The sequence below is a fragment of the Salvelinus sp. IW2-2015 genome, linkage group LG8, assembly GCF_002910315.2.
Source record: "Salvelinus sp. IW2-2015 linkage group LG8, ASM291031v2, whole genome shotgun sequence".
NCBI classification, from domain to species: domain Eukaryota; kingdom Metazoa; phylum Chordata; class Actinopteri; order Salmoniformes; family Salmonidae; genus Salvelinus; species Salvelinus sp. IW2-2015.
In genome coordinates, this window is record NC_036848.1 from 40,933,147 (window position 1) to 40,940,952 (window position 7,806).

Sequence of the window (7,806 nt, forward strand, 5' to 3'; positions counted from 1 at the left end):
ATGCCACAAAAAAAGAGAAGATAATGATATGCAGGGGCGTATTCATTATGTGTCACGTTCCTGACCTGTTTTCTTTTAGTTTTTGTATGTGTTAGTTGGTCAGGACGTGAGTTTGGGTGGGCAGTCTATGTTTTCTGTTTCTATGTTGGTTAATGGGTACCTAATATGGTTCTCAATTAGAGGCAGGTGGTTTTCATCTCCTCTGATTGAGAATCATATTAAGGTAGGTGTTGTCACATTGTTTGTCGTGGGTGGTTGTCTTCCGTGTCTGTGTTTGTTTGCACCATACGGGACTGTTTCGTTCGTTCATCGTTTTATGTAGTCATTTTTCCTGTTCGTGCGTTCTTCGTGTTTTATGTAAGTTCGTATGTTCAGGTTTGTCTACATTCGTTTTGTTGTTTTGTAAGTATTCAAGTGAAGTTCGTGTTTTTCGTCTACACTTAAATAAATTCATTATGTCTAAATACAACGCTGCAGTTTGGTTCAATCCCCGCTACTCCTCTTCGTATGAAGAGGAGGAGGAACGCCGTTACATTATGCCAATTTTGTAGCTAAACATTTTTTTTTTAACAGAAGCAGATGGAACGAAACAGGGAGGAACCTAACTGAATTTGTTCAATAGAAACTCTAGTTTTAGTTGAGTGTTTCGCTACACCCCAGGTTCGCAGAAAAAAACGTGTATTGGTTTTGGATATTGATTAGGGATTGTCAAGGATGCACAGAAAGGAAAACATTTATGGAATTTTTTGTTCAGATTATTTTTTTGCAAAATGTGATCTATAGGCTGTGATAGCTTCATAATCTGTTTACTCGATTGTGGGGCTTGAATGATGTGAGAAGACAAAAGCATATTTGGTGAGAATCACAACATAGTACAAAATATATTCTAGCTCTTAAAGGGTCAGTAGCCTACAGTACATTGGGTGTACAATTTTCAATTACAGCATTATTTAATCTGCAGTTATTCTTCTGATATTTATTCTGTTACCAATAACATGTATATGTTAATAGTATCTTCTGATTACAATTATTGTCTAATCTTTAAACTAAATGCAATATATTAGCTATTAAAATGTAAGTAGGTATATCTAGCTGTCCAATAACACATTCTGATGGAATGGCTTGTCCTGCACTTTGTAAAAAAGTGCATTTAGTGAATGTTGAAAAAATATTTTGGTTCCTTTATAAACATAGCAATGCAAATGCAAAGAGGACTCGGACCACGAAATAGGTGAAGTGAACTGGCAAAATAGTTAAGTCCTCATTCCAAGGCAAGGGCAGTGGGAATACAAAGACAACTGAGTTATTTCGCTTTTTTTTACCCCAGAGTTCACTTTAAAGAGAGGACTGGGATTGGTTCATTTAAAGAGGATTATATGTGAAAACACCCTGAGATAGTGGGTGTCAAAATCCTCTTTCTTGTGCTTTTTGAGGTGGAACGACACACATGCTTGGAGAATATTCCTTAACCAATATATTACAGATATTCAAATGTTATAGTTGTTTCAGAAGGGTATACGCAGTCTTTRGAGAAAGAAACATGTAGTAGTTTCATCCTAATCCACTAACTGTTTTTCCAACTGAAAAACAAGGTGGCAATCTGGCCCTATGCACTCTTAGGGAGAAAGGTGATATCTAGAACCTGAAAAGGTTCTCTGGCTGTCCCCATAGGAGAACCCTTTGAAAAAAAACTTTTGCTTCCAGGTAGAACCCTATTGGTTTCCATGTAGGACTACTTCTCCGGAGGGTTCTACATGGAACCCAAAAGAGTTCTACCTGGAACATAAAAGGGTTCTACCTGGAACCAAAAAGGGTTCTCCTATGAAACCTCCTTTTGGAACCCTTTCTAAGAGTGTGTCGCTCTAGTCAAAAGTAGTGCACTTTGTTGGAAAAAGGGTGTTACAGGGTCAATGCACTGTGTCTGCCCATGTATAACATGTTAGCAGCCATCTGGTGCTGCTGTTCTTGGTCTGGCCCCAGCTCTGATGAGATTGAAAGCAGATGTTTGCAGATGTAATTGAGGCCTCTGAGATATGTATCCCCTATCGACTTCTCCCCGCAGGCTGTCTGTCGCCTCTTAACACTTGCTTCAACTAGACTGCCTCTCGCTTCCGGTCGCATCCTGTCCTCTCCCTCTTTCTAATTCAATCCCCACAACTGTTGCTATTTTCAACCATTGGTCCAGCCAGTTGTCAAAGAGCCTCCTGTTGTTCCAGAGCAGAGATAACCTGACATCTGCAGGGCTAGACAGGCTTTGAGGAGGTCCAAACCCACCAGAGCGTAAAGGATCTGAGGTGATGTGATGGCCTTTAGTATATTTAATTTGAGTCATACTGTATTAGTGGCATTTTCTTATCATTTTCTCTCATGCCTGCTTATCCCTGGGTCTCTTCCACTGTCTCTGTGATTCTTTTCATCTGCCAACAGGGAGGGCATTCAGCTGCCATAATGCTCTTTACACTATTTCCTACCGCTCCACTGAGATAGTGTGCAGTCATAATTATACAGCAGGTCAACACTAATGAGAAGGTTCTGGGTGGTTTTTCTTATTTATATCTGTGAACCCACTGAACTTTCTCACTCTCTGAACTTCAACTGTTGACTTCAAAAGCACCTACAGAGTMAATCTTTTGCCAAAAATGATATACCTGGGGAAAACTAAGCCAACGAAGCTAAAGTCTCAGACAAACCTAATCTAATTACAATAAATAGATATATCTAATAGATAACTGATGTGGTAGATGTAATCTATAACTAGGTAATACTACTGTAGTAATTATAGATGATAAATGACCATATTGAATACATGGGTAGATAAAATTCTGGTGCCGGCCTAAACCAAAGTGCCATAATAGTCACAACAGTAGCGATGTGTCTAATCTGGTCTCATCCTGTTCCTCCATTACCACAGAGAGACGAGCTGTATAGCGGTGTCTAAATGAGCTCAGCGCAGAGCACCGTGTGCTAGTTGGAACAAGATCTCCTTCCGCTGGTGGCTTTCACCCAGGTGGGATACGACTAGCTGAGGCAGCAGGAGTCTCTCGTTTTCTCTCTCGCTCTCTTTGAGCGTGTTGGGAAATAAATTGTGTCTGTCACGTCAACTGAGATTATATTAGCTGTGACATTACATTAGCCTGTAGAGGGGAAAATAGGAGAAGCAATACATTTCGGTTTTAGATTATTGGGTGAAGAGAAAGAAGTGTAGTGCGAATCGGTGATTAAGCTAAAGCCTAGTTTATTTACATCAAATTWTTTCGAATACTGAACTGCAAGTTTGTGCTCGGACTGTTTGGCTGGAATAAATGCACTGTAATTTACCAATTTAGAGAAACAAAGTAGCCTAAGTCTAATCCAGAACAAATATGAGATGTTTATCTTGCAGATATTACTAGGCCTAGAAAACATCCTCAACATCTATAGTCTACAATCAGGATTATCTGCAATATTAACTCTTTCTAACCTTTAAAATAGAGATGTAAATTCAATACATCTGATTTCTAGACAACATACTCATGAAAACTCCCATGGTGATTCCTCAACCCATTAGCCTACATGTTGTGTTTGTGAATCCATTTTGCAGCAGCAGATATACATAACACACAGAGTAAACTGTAATAATGGAATAGAGGCTAGAGAATTTCCTCATTTTGTAAACTAGGTTTAAATGATTTCATGTGGTGTAGAGAGGGATATTATAGTCATTAGTTTATGTACATTAGTGACGGTACCTAATAGGTTTTCCATACGGGGGCAAGGGCTTTTATGATTTAGAATGATGCTTATTTTATGATAATCAAACAAAGTACTAACCAGGGTGAGCATATAACTCATGTAGATAGGTAGGTCTCTCTCGCTCTGATTAAATTGTCGTTTTTTCCCCGCCCATGTACACACAATACCTCATAATATTGACAAAGTGAATTTACTACAGCTGTGTGTCTTTCTGGGTAAGTAACACCTGGATTGTACAATATTTTCACATTATTCTTTTTCAAATTCTTCAAGCTCTGTCAAGTTGGTTATTGATCATTGCTAGATAGCCATTTTCAAGTCTTGCCATAGATTTTCAAACCGATTTACATCAAAACTGTAACTATGCCACTCAGGAACATTCAATGTCGTTTGGTAAGCAAGTCCAATGTATATTTGGCCTTGTGTTTTAGGTTATTGTCCTGCTGAAAGGTGAATTTGTCTCCCAGTGTCTGTTGGAAAGCAGACTAAACCAGGGTTTCGTCTAGTATTTGACCTGTGCTTAGCTCTATTCCGTGTTTTTTTATCCTAAAAAACTCCCTAGTCCTTGCCGATGACAAGCATACCCATTACATGATGCAGCCACCACCATATAAAGAGTGGCACTCGGTGATGTGTGTTGGATTTGCCCCAAACATAACGCTTTGTATTCATGACATCGAGTTCATTTCTTTGCCACATTGAACGTGGTTTACTCCATGACTCCCATGGAATACACACGCGCACCCCACGTGTCCCAGAGAACCCAACTGCACCCAGGAGGCTACTACATCACATTCTCCTCTCGCTCTCTTTTTATTCTCTCTTTCTCCTCACCCCTCTCCCTCTCGTCCTGCCAGATAAAGTTATGTTGATAGTGATTTAAGTGGAGTTAAATGAGGATCCCTCCCGGCTATATTATTCAAGTGTGGTAGATTGTGAGAAGGTAGATGTTGGGATATGCTTCACAGCATTTCACCTTAACTGAGATACAGTATCACCCTGTAGGTACAATGTGCTTATAGGAGAAAAAACTAGGTAGTGGAGGAACTACTTTGGGGGTGCCGACATAGATAATTATATGGAGATGGAAATAGGGAGATGTGTCTCAAACCTCCAACCTCACTCCTTGCCAATCAGTTTGATCTGAGCTCACTCCTCTGCCTGATGGGCTGTGATCTGTTATCGTGCCTGAGGTCTGGCCTCCTCACAGACAGGCTAAGTAGGCGGTCTCCCTCCACTGGAGGTGGAAATGAGTCTGGACTGAGATCCACTTTCCTCCTGTCTGTCATCTCTCTCTCGCCCTGCCTGCCTCGTTCTTCTCCTCCCCTCTTCTTCAGTCTCTTTGCATCCCTGTATTCCTGCTTCCCTCGCCTAACTGCCTGCATTACTCTTCTCCTCCCCTTTCTACTTCCATCTCCCCTCCTCCTGCCACGCTGTCTATGAGAGAATCTCTATTGCATAGTCCTCGCGTCCTCTCTCCTCACCTCCTTCTCAAAACCTATTGGAGGTCAGAGTGGAGGGACCTCTGTCTTTCTCTTCCAATGAGTTATGAGAAGGAGGTGAGGAGAGAGGACGCGAGGAGTGTGCAATTGAGATTCTCCCTATGTCTCCCTCCCTGCCGGGCACCTGCCTGCTTTCCTCGTCTTCTCCCCTCTTCAGTCTCTTCTCTCCCCTCTCTCCCTGCCTGTTTGTCTCTGTGTTCCCGACTATCATTGTCAGGAGGAGAAAGAGGAGAGAACCTGTTACAGAGGACAGTTGCCTGGTGAATAGGCTACACTTGCTACATACAGTGAATGTAAAACACAGAGTGAACTGTCTTTTCTGTGTGGTGGTTGTGTGTGTGCATTTGTTATGCCCTATTTTCTTTTGTCAAAATGACACCTTTGTCAAGGGTATTTTCACCAAACTGTGTTGTAATGGAATTACTATTTGATGGTATTTCAGAAGTTTGGAAGAATCCTCTTTTTCACATTTTACAGTTAGGCCTATTTGATGACAGATCGTTTGGATGAGTAATTGTACTGGATATTGAGTAATATTTCATTCTACTGTTTGATTTCATTATCTTTAATTCCTCGGTGTTCACTGAAACAGTAGAGTCAGCTCAACACTTCCATTCTCTTCATTTCACAGGGAATAGATCACTGTCAGTCTAAGCAGTGTGACTGATCAGAGCCGACAGAGAGCTTGACACCATGCTTGACACTGACAAAGTGAATCAACATCCCTAATTTTCATTTGCCTCTGGGCTTTGGAAAGTTCAGGGCAAACTACAATAAGTTGATTATCATCTCTCGTTGCCGTCTCAGCACTTCTTCAGTTGAAGAGCGCTCCACTTTTAGAAAGTGGGAAAAGGTGTGAAAGTTCAACTCCAGTACGGTATGGTTCACTGGTTTGGCTTTCCGTCTACTCTGCTAGGCTGAGCTGACATACCTGACATGTACCTGCTCTAGTAGCAGGTATATGCCGGTTGTGAATGTGAGCCGGATTGTTGGTCGTCAAGGTGTTACTCTGAGAACACCTAGAAAGCATCGCCTGTGCATCTAGCTCAGCATCACCATGGCAGGTTGATATGAGTCAATAAGCAGGTCGTCATGGAAACGTTTCACTGTAGAGTACTCAAAAGTTGCGGAAATATTTGTCATGCTCTGTTGAACAAAACATGTTGGGAGACATTGAGGTAATGCTGTCAATGTGAAAGCACACACATATTACATGTACATCGAGAATATGTATGAACAAGATCTGGAAACAGGCATTGCATTATTAGGGAGGAAATCCCTCAAATAAGTTTGACAACGTACAACAAATCTCAACAGGAGATAATATGACCTGACATACTCTCATAGGAGAGGTAGAATGGATGTATTGGATTTGCTGCAGAAGTTACAGGGATACAGAATGGATGGATTGGCTGCAGAAGTTACAGGGATACAGAATGGATGGATTGGCTGCAGAAGTTACAGGGATACAAATGGGATGGGATTGCTGGCAGAAGTTACAGGGATACAGAATGGATGGATTAGCTGCAGAAGTTACAGGGATACAGAATGGATGGATTAGCTGCAGAAGTTACAGGGATACAGAATGGAACATTGCACCTGGCTCTTTGTCCCCATTTACCTCCGTCTTCATAGTGCCGCGCGTCTTGACAGAGCACACCCCTGAGTAAAGAACGGAAGTAAATTGGTGTCGGCCTCCCTGTTCAGGTGCTCCTCTCCACAGCAGCAATCCTCTGCCCACTCAAGCAGCTGTCAAGGTGAGACAGTTTTACATAGTGAGGCTCCAATGCCCCTGTCCAATTTCACTTTGGAGTGAGGCTGGGCTCAACATGCCAATCCTGTATTACCAAACAAATTAAATCACACGTCTGGGAGAAAGCGGGATGAGGAGAGGAGAGTAGGGTGGAGGGATGAGGAGTGGAAGAGGGAGGGGGGGAAGAGGCTGTCAAACAGGGCTGAGCTAGTCTCCTTCCCGCCTCGTCTGCCAGAGGATCGGGACATTGTTAAGAGAGTCAATAATTGGTTGAGGATGTTGAGCTTTTTGGAGCAAGGCAGTGCTGCTGAGGGAGGAGAAAAGAGGTGGAGAGAGCCATGATGCCTGGACATTAACACAGAACTAGCTAGAATACAACTGAATTCTCTCACAGTGACTGAGTGTTAGTCTTGTTACAGTATCATTATATGCTTGATGGGAAAGCCTTCAAAATGGTTAGAAGGTCCAGAACAGTCATTCTGACTCCCATGTAAAATAGCCTTTTGAGTGACAAAAATCACTCATATTTTTGGGGGATAGAAATGCTCAAAATCTTTGAAAAATTACTTTCTCTCTGATGTCTAACTACCAGAAAGTCCGAAACGTGGGCGGGGAGCTTATGTTCATGAGCTCGGCTTGACTGACAGCTCTTTGAAATGCCTATTTCAAGAAATGTGGATGCAGTGAGCAGTGCTGCAGTGAAATCATCTCAAGCAAAGTTGGTGATACACAAAGTAACTCAGATAACATAGAAATTGCATCAACAATTTAAAAAAWATATATTATACACTGAGTATACAAAACATTAAGAACAKCTGC